This window comes from Carassius carassius, chromosome 37 (assembly GCF_963082965.1).
Source record: "Carassius carassius chromosome 37, fCarCar2.1, whole genome shotgun sequence".
Taxonomy (NCBI): Eukaryota; Metazoa; Chordata; class Actinopteri; order Cypriniformes; family Cyprinidae; genus Carassius; species Carassius carassius.
The window spans coordinates 3,443,511-3,458,714 of record NC_081791.1 but is presented as its reverse complement, the minus strand read 5'-3'; the positions used below and the strand labels follow the sequence as shown (position 1 = coordinate 3,458,714).

At 43.9% G+C, this 15,204-nt stretch overlaps 1 long non-coding RNA gene across 8 annotated transcripts; it reads right to left on the bottom strand.

Annotated features, from left to right (window-relative positions):
* Nucleotides 1-13: 13 nt before the first annotated feature.
* LOC132117853 (uncharacterized) lies at nucleotides 14-1,039 on the bottom strand. 8 transcript variants are annotated; one of them, XR_009425858.1, is made up of 6 exons: nucleotides 905-1,039; nucleotides 788-809; nucleotides 542-707; nucleotides 461-504; nucleotides 215-424; nucleotides 14-149 (listed from the first exon to the last, which is right to left on the bottom strand). It is a non-coding gene; the product is annotated as an uncharacterized LOC132117853 (long non-coding RNA). The 8 variants fall into 8 exon arrangements; XR_009425863.1 differs by having other exon boundaries at nucleotides 542-649; XR_009425856.1 differs by having other exon boundaries at nucleotides 788-831; nucleotides 869-1,027.
* Nucleotides 1,040-15,204: the final 14,165 nt, after the last annotated feature.

The window sequence follows — 15,204 nt, the reverse complement described above, 5'->3', positions numbered from 1 at the left end:
TTTTTTGTAGAAGGGTTCAAATGCTGACCCAGGACTAATAAACAGCCTTACTGGCCAGGTTTGGGAGATGGTCCTCACTGCATAACACAAGATCCAGGGGGCGTGGTTAGATCCAGATCCAACTCCTCCCAACTTACATATACCTAAACCTACCATCTCCACCTCTAAACCTACCCATCTCCTCCTGTAAATCCACTCATCTCCACCTCTAAACCTACCCATCTCCACCCCTAAACTTACCAATCTCCACCTACCCATCTCCGCCCCTAAACCCAGCCATCTCCACCCCTAAACTTATCAGTCTCCACCTACCCATCTCCTCCTGTAAATCCACTCATCTCCACCCCTAAACTTACCAATCTCCACCTACCCATCTCCTCCTGTAAATCCACTCATCTCCACCCCTAAACTTACCAATCTCCACCTACCCATCTCCTCCTGTAAATCCACTTATCTCCACCCCTAAACTTACCAATCTCCACCTACCCATCTCTGCCTCTAAACCTACCCATCTCAACCCTTAAACTTACCAAATCTCCACTTTACCATCTCCACCCCTAAACCCACTCATCTCCACCTACCCATCTCTGCCCCTAAACCTACCCATCTTCACCCCTAAACTAGGCAATCTCCACCTACCCATCTCCTCCTGTAAATCCACTCATCTCCACCCCTAAACTTACCAATCTCCACCTACCCATCTCCTCCTGTAAATCCACTCATCTCCACCCCTAAACTTACCAATCTCCACCTACCCATCTCCTCCTGTAAATCCACTCATCTCCACCCCTAAACTTACCAATCTCCACCTACCCATCTCTGCCTCTAAACCTACCCATCTCAACCCTTAAACTTACCAAATCTTCACTTTACCATCTCCACCCCTAAACCCACTCATCTCCACCTACCCATCTCTGCCCCTAAACCTACCCATCTTCACCCCTAAACTAGGCAATCTCCACCTACCCATCTCCACCTGTAAATCCACTCATCTTCACCCCTAAACTTACCTATCTCCACTTACCCATTTCCACCCCTAAACCACACATCTCCACCCCTGAACCCACCCATTAACTTACCTTGGATAATGAGGTGTTGATTAAGTTTTTATATGGACCACCCATTTCCACCACTAAATCCACTCAACTCCGCCCCTAAACCTACCAGTCGTCACCCCCTAGATATGGATCCAACCACACCCCCTGGGTTTTGCGTTCTGCAGTGAGGGGCTACTGAAGTTTGGGACCTTGGTGCTTATGATGGATACTTTACAGTTATCTATATAATCCATAACGCATATCAAAGTAATAACGCTTTTAGTTTCAGTTGCAAAAGCCTTGGAGCTTATTAAAGATTTTACTATGACATTGTGCAAGTGTGGATTTTATCTTCAAACGCAATGAAAGCCAGCCTTTTGTTTTAAATTATCAAAAAATCTGAAGAGGTTTAAAGTGTAGGAGAAAGTTAAAAGTGCATGTATACTGAGCTATACAGAAGTTTATGAAGCCCTGAAGCTCTGTTTTGATGTGAAAAGTGTTGAAACATCACTCTTTCAATACTTTGTGGCCTTTTTCCTTGCGTTTGAGTGATCTGCTCTGTTATCTATTAACTGCGCTTGACCGTGTCTGTCAGCACGTAGTTTATATGAAACCATACGATTCTTTAAGTGTCCTTAAACTGACAACAGTAGAAGTTCTTTCTGGGTTTGAGCACCATTGCTCTCTTTGCACCCGTGTTTATTAGTGTGATGAGAGAGTTTGATATTCTTTTCCCCATTGAAATGCCGTGAACATGTGCATGTTGCGATCTGTCAAAGAATTGCTCATTGAAGCATTTGATGCCTAAGAGCAGAAATAAAACTGTAGGCATGCAATCAAAAGTGGCCATCTGTTAATTTTTTTTTTTTTTTTTACTACTTATGTAAAACCAAGTGTAAAAGCTAGACACAAACTGCCAGTTTGTTGTTTCATTTATTTTCTGAACCCTGTTTTTACACACATTGTGTCAGATCATATGGATACTGAGTACCAGTTGCCAAATGATATGAAAGGGACTCGCTGCTCTCTCCCAGTTACTTTGGTATTGTGTGTAAAAGTTAGAAATCATACAGTACCTGCTTTTTGGATTAAGTTTGTAGGTCAAGTGCCTAATCCTGGCTGCAGAACTGGGTCCAAATCAGTCAATGGTTGGCTTTTGTTCGGTGCTTTAGTGAAAGAGCCCAGATTCAAAGATTTCATAGAAACTTTCCCCGTGGCCTTCATAACACACAGAGAGGTTTGTTTGTGGTGCAGAGCTAATTCTGGGAATTTACGTTGGTGCTGGTTCTTCTCTATAGCCCCTTTCACACTACACGTCGGACCCGGCATATTGCCAGAACATTGCCGGGTCGCCTTCTGTGTGAGAGCAACCACGTCCCGGGATTGATTCCGGCATTGAACCCGGGTCGGGGACCTAGTAACATTGCCGGGTTCGACCTGGGACGAGCGCTGTGTGAGCAAAAGCCAGATCTAATGCTGCGACTCTTTTACCGGCTGTTTTGAAGAAAGATCAACGTTCGCGACAAAAAAAATTTGCAAACTGTAATGAAGCAGAGATCAGTTAGTTCCTCACTTTCCGCGCTGACGCCGAGATTGCTCGCTCGCTTCAGTGAAAGTATAACGTGCCTAGCGTTTTCGACTCATACATTACACGTCACGCCCTGATGTCACGTGTCGTTACGGGATCTTTACTGATTGTGTGTGAACGAACGCACATATCCTGGGTAATCACTGGCAGTGTGAAAGTGCAAAATCTAGCGACCCGGGAACAATTGCCGGAACACTTTACCAACACTTTACCCGTGTATTTGCCGGAATGGCAGTGTTAAACGGGCTTAACAGATGTCTGGAGGACTGTAGATTTGATAAATATTAAAATCTCCCACCTTCACACAAAAATGATCTTGGTTTTGTTTTTGTTCCAAACCTCTGATTAACATCCATTGCAAAGTAGAATGCTTTTTTCTTCATGAAAGAGGTTTTTTGTTTCATTTTCCATTTAGTTTAGTTTTGTTTGCTGACTGATGTTTTAAAGGAAAATAATTATCTAGAGTAATTCACTACTGAATAATTTTTTTACTATTTTTATAGCGTTGAACTGTTGAAAGATTACCATTATTTAGAGCATATAAATATTTTAATGGTTAATGGTTTATTATTTTTATACTGTGTGGGAGAAGCTTTCTACCATTTCAGTGGGACTGCAAACGATAAATACTTTTGGTGACTAAATATTGTTAAAATATTACTCTTTCCCTGATTTGTCTGTGTTTTTTATTTGGGATATGAACAAGTGTGCAATCTGGTTTCTTTTTGAGTAGTGGGATTCTAGTGGATAAAAACACAAAGTGACGGTGAGAATAAACTTCACACATTGCCATTGTTCTGTCATGTGAGAGATTAATGAATTACTGTGGTGTTTTCATGTGGCTTAGTGGTTTTGATTTTGTGTATATAAATGTAAATGGGGGGGGGGGGGTCTAATTCACAAAATACATGTTTTTACAATATTGTTTGCAGTGATCAGTCATCATAATTATTCTGATATGTCACATTAAAAGATGCACCAAAGCCTTCTGGAAGATCAGATACACAGAAGCTCAGTTATTTTCACCATGCTTTACATGCCTGTATGTTGACATATATTGGTTTTTAATATAACATGTTAATGTATGTATTTATGCAAGTCTGTGTGATGCTTTTTGTATGTTTGTCCTATTTGATTAAATCTTTTGCATAACCCTAGTGTGAGGTTGTATTTTGTTGATTTTGACCCTGTATAGACCTGTAATACATGTGTAACTGTACTGCTGATGTTTCTACTCGTCTAGATCAGAGCTCTGTCAGAGACTTGCATTTATAATACTTTAAAGAAGTTTTTTTTCTCAGTAGAGTGCACAAATCAGTTTTCTTTCAGCGCAGTGTTCACTGAATGAAACGACTGTGTGGATGTTAAGCTGTGTTCATGTTAAATGTCTAAAATTTCTGAAAAAAAAAAATTCTTACACATCAAGTGTCATCAAAATATGTCAGAGGGATAGTTTATGAATGTCAGAGTGTAGACTGAAATAATTAAACCATTTAGTTATGTTGTTATGTGCCTGTATATATTGTTTATTTATTTTTAGGAATGTAGGAATATTACTGAATGATCCCTGCACACAACGAACAGGGTATATTTGTACAATTGACTGATGATATCATATATTTGTATTAAAAAAAAAACGGAATAAAAAATTTATCTTAAATCTTATATAAAATGTATGAAATATGAAATTAAAGTAAAATTATATATAAGAATGTATAAATTAATAAAATATATATATACATATTTACTGTCAATTGAGTGAACAGTGGGGACCCTATAACTTATGAACAAACTTAAAAGAATCACTTAATTCAATAAATGCAAAGCACTATCATTTTCAATATGATTTTAAATTCATTTTACAGATTCAAACAGTTATAAAATGGTTAAAATCTCAAAATAATTGTATAGTCTTAACTGCAATAAAAATATTACTATTTTACTATGTTGTTGATGTTAATTTTTTAAATGATAATAGCTCATCCTTTTAAATAATAATAAAATAAAAGCAAAAATATAATAAAAAATCATTAAATCTATATCTTTGTGTGTAACATAAATCTGATCTTTAGCCAGTGGGCGCTCGGTGGCTCACAAAAGCCAATCTCCAAATCTCAGGGCATTCTTCTTCTTACTGGGGCTATAGGAATACTAAAATGTATACTCCTATATCTAAATCTAATAAAAGTCAAATTTGTATCTAAAAAAAAAAAAGAAGAAATCCAGAAAAAAAATGTTAAGATTTTCTTTTTAAATTAATAAAATACAATTTTTAAAATAATTTATAATATAATAATTTATAATATACAGGTGCATCTCATTAAATTAGAATGTCGTGTAAAAGTTCATTTATTTCAGTAATTCAACTCAAATTGGGAAACTTGTGTATTAAATAAATTCAAAAGCCTTCAAAATGGTCTCTCAGTTTGGTTCACTAGCACTAACACAATCATGGGGAAGACTGCTGATCTGACAGTTGTCCAGAAGACAATGTTCACAGAGTGCTGTATCCAAGCATGTTAACAGAAAGTTGAGTGGAAGGATAAAGTGTGGAAGAAAAAGATGCACAACCAACCGAGAGAACCACGGCCTTATGAGGATTGTCAAGCAAAATTGATTCAAGAATTTGAGTGAACTTCACAAGTAATGGATTAAGGCTGGGGTCAAGGCATCAAGACAGTGGCGGTTCTAGGATTTTTCTGTAACGGGCCAATAAGGGGCCACATGTTACATTCAGGGGCCAAGTACGGGTACATTTAAGCACACAAAATAATTTATTCAGTACGGTGCAAATACATTTCGGCAGTCATTCCTTTTTTCAAACGCTCTAATAAAAAAATATGAGCCAGTAAAGTTATTAATGATTATTTTCATTTATTTATACTGTGCATAAAACGCATCACGTTTTACACATTTAAATGACTAATTTGTGCTGTGTCCAAGCAAACAGAGCACTTCTGTGATGTTCTGATTTGCAATGATCTCTAAAGCCACCATTTCTGCACAGTGCTTTTTTCCAATTAGAGAACCTTGATTCTAACCTCAATATAGACATTGGGGCATTTGGGAGCTAAAAGTGTCGACAAGGGTAGCAAAAAACAGAATACTCCAGCCACGTAAACAATGTACCGCTTCTTGTTTCAATGGCGACGAGTTGTACTTGTCACGTGACACCACACAGCTGAAATAGATCTGTATGACACATGGATCGCTTTTATTTCCTTTTTCCTGTTTTATTCAAAACATTTGCAAGCATACTCACTATATTATTAAATATCTTATATTCCGATTCTGAAATATGTGCAAGTAAATATATTTGGTAGCTTAAACACTTCTTTATCGACCGTGTTAGTTTATCTATACCGGGTGATGGGTGCCGCCATGTTGGGATTTACAACACGCACATTCATCCTCTCCTCCCGAAACAGGTTGAAGTAGGTGTCCGGTAAACTCGGAGAAGGGCAGAGTAAACTTTAGTAACCTACACAATCTGTATATGATATCAATAAAAACATGAAGTCAGATTATATTTGTAAGGATCATTATTGCCGTTTCCATATTCACCGGCGTGTATTTTACAAACTATAAATGTATGGTTTTGCTAGCACTTATGTGTATTTAAATGTTTTAAACATTTATACGATTTATATGTTTGAAAACACTGAATAAATGTGATTATATGACCAGCGCTCTGCGCATCCGATCTGGCTCAGCGCCAGTCAAAGCGTGAAAGCGGATTAAATTCAGCAGTTGATGACGTGACGCACTGAAAGTTCTAATCACACCGGTGTGATCGTACACTCAAAGGGTTAACAAGTTTATTGGTTTACTTCGACAGTGCTTCCAGTGCTCCTTCCTCAATTTAGTTAACAAACCTAAAATAACTGAGAGCAGCAGCTAAATATCCTCTCATATTTTAATGACAACCAACAAGAGGATTTGTGACTCGCCAATTAGTGATGTCCAATTCGTGAACGAATCGTTCAATTTAACCGGTTCTTCTTAGTGAAATGGTTGAACCAGTTCAAATCGAACTGAATCGTTTGAAACGGTTCACGTCTCCAATAAGCATTAATCCACAAATTTTTTTAACGTGACTGACACTCCCTCTGAGTTCAAACAAACCAATATCCCGGAATAATTCATTTACTCAAACAGTACACTGACTGAATTGCTGTGTAGACCGAACTGAAGATGAACACCGAGCCGAGCCAGATGACGAACGAACACGCCCACTGCTGGAGCAGTTCTCTTACGAGAGCTCTCTCGTTCTGCGTCTTAGCTAAGACGCTACGGAAAAAGTCTCTTTTCACGAAATACTGAAGCAAAAAATTATCCTTAATTTTGGATTTTTGTAAAGCGCATTTGCAGCAGCACACAGCCATAGGCGAGACGGCTCGATCGCTCATTGGCTGCTCTGCGGCAACTGCACAGCCTATCGAGCGCAGGCTGATGCAACATCAGACCAATAAGGGCGCTTCACGCCCTTCATGCCACTTCCCGCGAAACGGGTGTGGCCCAACCCTATAAAAGGAGCTCGAAAAGGCTGACTCACCTAATCTCTTCAGCGAAGCTCACGCATCACTGGATCACGAGGAAGCAAGCGCCGTCTGATAGGCATCTCAGTGCTTCTGTGACGAGCCACTTCTGAAGCTGCTGGCCTTCGCCGCCTTCCACTGCCGTTCCAGAATCCTTTCAATTCTGTTATATCCAACTGTTCTTTATACGTGTGTGTGTGTTCGCCCTGCGACACACACTCGTAAAAGAGCTTGCGTCTTTTTTAAGTTGCCTTCCTGCGGCTCGTCAGAGCCCCACTCAGCGAGGGAGACCGGTACGTCATCTGTGTTTCCTGCCTGGGTGAAGATCATGCAGCGCTCGCGCTCGTCAACGGCAGATGCCCTCACTGCGAGCTGTTGCCATGGTGACTCTGACTCGCTTGGCCTTTTTCTCTGAGCCTGCATTCTCTGCTGCGCTGAGGCGCCGTAAAAGGACGACGAAAGCGGTGTTGCCATCTAAAGCCTGCCGGATGACGTCACCTCTGCTCGCGCAAATCTTTTCTGCTGCTGAGCAGGCTGCGTCTGCGCTACACACGATGGCTGCAGATATTCCAGGGTGATCTCCTCTGTAAACTGGACGAGATGGGACCTGAGGCTATCTGTCTCGCGGATTTTAGGAGTGCTTCGCTACTAAATCCGCTGCACAAGCCATGGGACTGAGTTATGGCTTCCGCTATGGTGGCTGAGAGGCATCTAGGGCTGACACTGTCAGACATGGCAAGCGCTCCGGTTCTGCACGCCTCCTGCTGCTTCATCGAAGCGCCGGTGTACGAGTTCCGCTGTGGCCGAGCTCTCACCCAAACGCGCCGCTGTTTCAGTTCCAGGAATTGTGACTGTCTCAGCGTTTTCTGCAACGCGCAAGCCTGCACAGTTGCCCGCTTGCCTGCACACAAAAGCCGTTATCACAACAGCTTCAGCAACGCAGCTCGAGACCCCGTTCTCGCTCTACCGGCCGTCGCCCCGCGCCGCGGGGACCACGGCAGAGGATTACGGTGAGGCCGGAAGCCCCGAAGCCATCCTGGGAAAGCGCCGTTGTACGAGTAGCCGCGGCCGAACTCTCACCTAAGCGCGCCGCTGTTTCAGTTCCAGGAATTGTGTTTCAGCGTCTTTTGCAATGCGCAAGCCTGTACGGTGGCACGCTTGCCTGCACAAAAAAAAAAAAAAACACAGATATTTCCCGAAAAATTTGTAATTTCTGGTGTCCCGGCCACGGCCGATGGTGCTATAAATGTAGTGACGATGCCCACTGCTCAGTGCCCATCTCCACATATAAGCACAGCCCTTCACATAGGGCTCGCGCCCATAAAAGCGTCGATCGCGCGCACTGCATAGTAAACGTGCCCACTCCTCAGTGCCCACAAGCACTATGTCACACGCGTCATGTGGTTTCTGTAAAAATGAAACCCGTTCACGTTCGTTCTGCCCAGGCAGACAGCGAGTCTAAAGCAGTAAATGTGCACGCTTACAGCCTACAATTACTCACAGACAGCACGAGTCCCACGGGACCCGCTCATCCCTCCCTCACTCGGTTAAGCACCGTGGGGGGGTCGAGGACGAGCGATCTGCCCGCTGTGATCAGCGCGCTCCCCGCCTCAAATGTCACAGGCTTAACGCCCATGTTAGAGCACATCGAAGCGCTGCCGTTTCCCAGCCAACAGAGCGCGCTTCGCATCCAACCCCTAGCCATTCATGCAGACGCATGGTCAGCGCTTCCAGAGGTTTCGGATTGGGTGCTAGACATTATAAAGGGAGGCTACTCGCTACAGTTTTTTCGACGCCCTCCGCGCTTTTTAGTGTGCGTCGAAACTACGGTCAAAATAGAAGTAGCACACCTACTTCGAGCCAAAATATTAAAACTGTTAAGCAGAGGGGCTGTGGAGCCTGTATCTCAAGCTCAAAGCGAGGGGGGGGGGCTGTACACCAGATACTTTCTAGTGCCCAAGAAAGGCGGGGGTCTCAGACCCATACTGGATCTAAGACAGCTGAGCAAAGCATTGGCGAAACGCATTGTCAAAATGCTTACAACCAGGAAAATCCTCGCGCATATTCGCAGAGGAGACTGGTTCATGTCAATAGATCTGAAGGACGCGTATTTTCAAATACAGATAGCGTCACGTCACAGGCGATACTTGAGATTCGCCTTCGAGGGCCAGGCATACCAGTTTACAGTCCTGCCGTTCGGCTGGTCCGTGGCTCCTCGTATGTTTACGAGATGCATGGACGCAGCGCTCGCTCCTCTCAGACTCAGAGGCATGCGAGTGCTGAACTATTTGGACGACTGGCTGATTCTGGCTTAATCACGAGTCGAGCTCGTGGAATACGGGGCCATTTTACTCGATCACCTCGAGAAACTCGGTCTCAGTGTTAACTGGACGAAGAGTTCGCTGAACCCCAGTCAGACGAGACTGTTTTTGGGTATAGCTCTGGACTCACGTTCCATGACGGCGCGTCTGTCACCACAGCGCGTGTTGGGCATTCAGCGCGCAGCGAATTCTCTCTGCTGCGGCGTGACCGTTTCGCTCAGAGAATTTCAGAAGATGCTGGGTCTCATGGCCTCAGCATCTCCAGTTCTTCGGTTGGGCCTGCTCTGCATGCGCCCCCTGCAGTTCTGGCTGAGAGCGCGGGTATCTGGTTGGCTGCGTCTCAGGGTCAATCAGAGCTGCGTTACAGCCCTGAAACCCTGGACGGCGAACGACTGGTACCAATCAGGTGTAAGCCTGGGGACTTACGCGTCCCACGAAATCGCTCACTGCCCCGCGTTCTTTTCCAAGAACGAAAGCGTGCTGTCACGGAGATGGCCGTGCTGACCGCTTTATGTTTTCTCTCCCGTCTCCCTCCTTCCGCAGGTGATAGAACGGGTGAGAGAAACGAGATGTTCAATACTGCTTGTAGCACCTTTTTGGAAGAACCAACCATGGTTCCAAGATTTAATGCAGTTAGCAGACATCGCCCCGTGGCCAGTGCGGAGGTATCTCCTCTCACAGGCCAGGGGCTCGATTTGGCACCCTCAACCGGAGTTGTGGTCCCTCCATGTGTGGGCGCTCAACGGTTACCCGCTGATCTCTCAGTGGGAGTGCTAAATACCGTCACTCGGGCTAGAGCTCCGTCGACACGACGGCTGTATGCCTCGAAGTGGTCGGTGTTCTCCAGCTCGTGCACAGCTCGGGGATGTTCACCCCTTAGTTGTGAGGTGACGGAGGTTCTCTCCTTCCTACAGGAGCTGTTGGATAAGGGCAGAGCCCCATCCACGCTCAAAGTTTATGTGGCGGCCATCGCAGCGTTTTCTGAAACAGCGCTCGGTCAGTCAATAGGAAGGAACGATTTGGTCATCCGCTTCCTTAGAGGAGCTAGGAGGCTGAATCCTCCCAGACCTCCATCAGTCCCTATGTGGGACCTCGCGGCGGTTTTGGAGGCCATGAAGGGTCCCCCTTTTGAGCCTATCCAATCAATTAGCCTCCAGCATCTGTTGTTCAAGACAGTATTCTTGTTGGCTCTCGCTTCAGTGAAGCGTGTGGGTGACCTGCACGCGCTCTCGGTGAGCCAGTCGTGCTTGGAGTTTGGGCCTAATGACTCAAGGGTCACACTCAAGCCTAGGCACGGTTATGTGCCGAAGTCCCTCAACACGCCGTTTCGGGCTCAGGTTATTGCCCTGTCTGCCCTGTCGGTATCAGGAGAGGATGGAGACTCGAGTCTTCTTTGCCCTGTTAGGGTTTTAAGAGCTTATGTGTCTCGCTCCGCTGTCTTTCGACAGACTGAGCAGCTGTTTGTCTCGTTCAGTGGACGTTCCAAGGGAATGGCTGTTTCGAGACAGACTCTATTCCAGATGGATAGTTGACGCCATAGCGTTAGCTTATGCTTCCAGGGGCCTTCAGTGCCCACTGGGCGTCAGAGCACACTCCACAAGGGGCGTCGCCTCGTCGTGGGTGTGGTCTACTGGGATCTCCTTGCAGGATATATGTATTAGAGCCCGACCGATATGGATTTTTGGGGGCCGATGCCGATATTAACTCGAAAAGAGCCGATTTATAAGCCGATATTTTGATTTTAAAAATAATCTGGATATTAGACCCATTTCCTATAAACTGCATTTACACAACATTCAATAGCAAAATATCTGCCTGTTCTATGTATGTGGGCTGTATAAACCATTTTCCAGAATGGACTATGTTAAAAAAAAAGCCTTAGATTAAAGTCTCAATGACTAAACAATTGCACATCAAAAGTATATATTTTTTAATGATCAAAAAACAGTCTGGTTTTAAACATTTAACACTTTTACTTTCTTCCAGTTGAAGCTGGTTTTAACAGTCTGTTTGTTTACTGTAAATAAATTATAATACTAAAGTTAAAGTATTTGCAGAAGTAGTCCCACACTTTGCTGCTACAGCATTCACCTTTTTCAGCCATCTGTAGGCAGAAAGAGAGACGGAGAAAGAATAAGCATGTGTATTAATAATATCACCATGTATCATTACTCATGTCATCATTAGAATTATAATAATAATAAACTGGGATCTCCTACATAGGCAAAAATGAGAAATATATATATTTTTTTATTTGTCAAGCAATAGGTATTACCTACTTATATTTAACAATATTATTTCAACATTTTCCTGTTATGTCTGTAAAGCTGCTTTGAAACAATATGTAAAAAAAAAAAAAAAGTTCAGCTCACATTTATTTACATGTCCCCTCTGTTTTAATCATTTCTGACGCACCTACTGTAGTAACTGTAACTACACTATATTTGCTCTCACAGACACATTCACAACAGACCCGTATATCTTCTCCTCTTCTCTTTGTGCAGTCTGAATCAAAACATCGTCTTGCCTACTATTACCGGAAGATTACGGAATCAATTCGAAGTTGAATGGTTAACGTTAGTGTCATGAACACACCGCTGTCAATTTTGAGAAGAACCACCTTCAAACAAGTTAATAGCAAGCATTTAAGGGGCCTGCTAAAAAGGAAGCTATTAGCGTTAGAGTAACGTAACCAGCCTGAATTCACCAAATTGTTCTCTGGACCTGAGGGTAGCCTCTTCTTCCTTGCTTCTCTCTTAATTCTCATCAGCAGGACTAGCGCTATCGCTCGCTTCTTACAACGGGACAGATACATGTTTGCTGCTGACCAAAAGGAGGAGGAACAGACTATGAAAGAGCTCCCGCTAAACGTTTTTAAAACTCCGCCTATGCCATAGCGCAGCGCAAATCGCGTTGTATCTGAAGGGCAACGCTGAGCCCAGCGGCAAGCGCCGTGCATACCGCGTACTGTCTGAAAGGCCCAATTACGCGGTCATTATGTGGGAAACACACCGCAATAGAATAAGAATAAGTTAAACGCTAATGTTATAGTTTGACCTCCTATTAATGTTCGCGCTCTTCCACTGATAAACATGGTATTAGCTTTGTGGCTAATCTAATATAGCAATGCATTAGCGGCTGTAAGTGATGTTACAGAATATTTAGAAGTAATAATGATAGGACCGTTAGCTAGAACTACCACACAGTTTTTATATACAGGGTATGAACTAAATCTACAATCATTTCACATGACGAACGACAGACTCACCGTCAAAACAGTTGATCGCTTTCTTCTGTAATGGACTTCTGGCGCTGTTGTTAACTCTGGAGCTGCAGAGCTCCCTCTGGTGGGCACACTATGCAACACTCATAACATGAGTGAAGCATGAGACTCTGTTTCTCATGTTTCATCGGCCGTTATAAATGCCGATGCCGATTTAAATGCAATTAGCTTATATCGGCCGATAATATCGGCCGGCCGATAAATCGGTCGGGCTCTAATATGTATGGCGGCAGGTTGGGCCTCGCTGTCTACATTTATCAGGTTCTATAACCTGGAGGTTCCCGCCTTGCAAGCAAGGCTGCTGTCGGTATAGTCGAATCAGGGCCCTGATGGGAATTCTGAGTTCGTGAGCGTTATGCGCTGCCGACTGTTATATGGGCAGTTTTGCGTAAGACCCGCATTGCCACATTGGTCAGGCCTTGCCTCGGCTGTGTGATGTCATATTGCCGCATCTACAGGTGCTGCTAGATATGGGACGTAAGGCTTCCCCCCCTCCTGTCCTGGACTCTCTGTGAGTCCCTTGGGTGACTGTGCACTGTAAATCCTGGGCGTTGCTTCAGGTTTATTGGTGTGTGATCCCTGCGCGCAAGGCGTTTTACATGGGGTTCCCGTAGCGTCTTAGCTAAGATGCAGTACGAGAGAACTCTCGTAAGAGAACGTACTCGGTTACTAACGTAACCTCGGTTCTCTCTAGAAGAGGGAACGAGTACTGCGTTCTCTGCCGTGTGTACGATTCACTCTGGTTCGCTTCGGCGATGAAATAAATCAGGTGAGTCAGCCTTTTCGAGCTCCTTTTATAGGGTTGGGCCACACCCGTTTCGGCGGGAAGTGGCATGGATGGCTCGAAGCGCCCTTATTGGTCTGATGTTGCATCAGCCTGCGCTCGATAGGCTGTGCAGTTGCCGCAGAGCAGCCAATGAGCGAGCGAGCCGTCTCGCCTATGGCTGTGTGCTGCTGCAAATGCGCTTTACAAAAATTCAAAATTAAGGGTAATTTTTTGCTTCAGTATTTTGTGAAAAGAGACTTTTTCTGTAGCATCTTAGCTAAGACGCAGTACTCGTTCCCTCTTCTAGAGAGAACCGAGGTTACGTTAGTAACCGAGTACGTTCTCGTTCTCGAGTCAAGAACTGGTTGCATCGGTTTTCGGATCATAAGTACATTGAACCGAAAACCATTTCTTTCGGACGCGTCCGATTTGAGAACCGATGAACTGATGATACTGCGCATGCGTGTAATTTTTCAAGTATTTTGTTAAACATCGGAAAGTGTGATAAAATAACTATATTTTATGTTGTTGTTTTTTTTTTTTTTTTTTTAAGATGAATGTTTCTAATCTGTATATTGTAGATAATATATAGGCCAAAGGGGTTTTCAGGGAAGTTGGACAATAATTAAGACTCTAAAGACTCTATGTTTAGTAGGAATAAGGGATGATTTATGAAATATCTGTACTGTATTTATATTTAATGATGACACATTCACAAATTGAGTTTGTAGTAAACAGAACATGAACACGAGTAGAGCAGCTGATGATACTGAACTGCAGCGTGCCGGTTAGAGCGGTTCTCATTCTCGAGTCAAGAACCGGTTGCATCGGTTTTAGGATCATCAGTACACTGAACCGAAAACCGTTTCCTTTGGAAGCGTCTGATTCGATGAACCAAGTCACTGATTATACTGCGCATTTGTGATTCATCGTGAAGCCGCCTGACTCACAGCGCGTCTGAACCGAACTGAACTTCGAACTTTCCATCACTATCACCAAGAATTGTCTTAAAATTGGATAGATGGATGGATTCTTTCTCCTGCACACTGGCATAACGTCAGAGAATGTTCTGGTATCGCTCAAGCCAAAGCCATTCACAGTCAAAATTTCAAGAAAATATAATTTAAAGCCAAGAGCTCTGCTCCTTCTCCCAAGTTGCATTGACACATTACTGCCGCGAGTGCCGCCAATTCTTTGGGGGTGGAATTGCATCTGTGATCGTTGTGAAGAATTCTCTGGTTGCTCTTCTCGTCGACGATTGATGGAACGGGGGCCAATCAGATTTCAGCAGGGGCCAGGGCCCCTGTGGCCCCCCCTCTAGAGCCACCCCTGCATCAAGAGCCACCACACACAGACATGTCAAGGAATTTGCTGAACCACAGACGAGATCAGAGGCGTCTTACCTGGACCAAGGAGAAGAAGAACTGGACTGTTGCTCAGTGGACCAAAGTCCTCTTTTCAGATGAGAGCAAGTTTTGTATTTCATTTGGAAACCAAGGTCCTAGAGTCTGGAGGAAGGGCGGAGAAGCTCGTAGCCCAAGTTGTTTGAAGTCCAGTGTTAAGTTTCCACAGTCTGTGATGATTTGGGGTGCAATGTCATCTGCTGGTGTTGGTCCATTGTGTTTTTTGAAAACCAAGGTCACTGCACCCGTTTACCAAGAAATCTTGTAG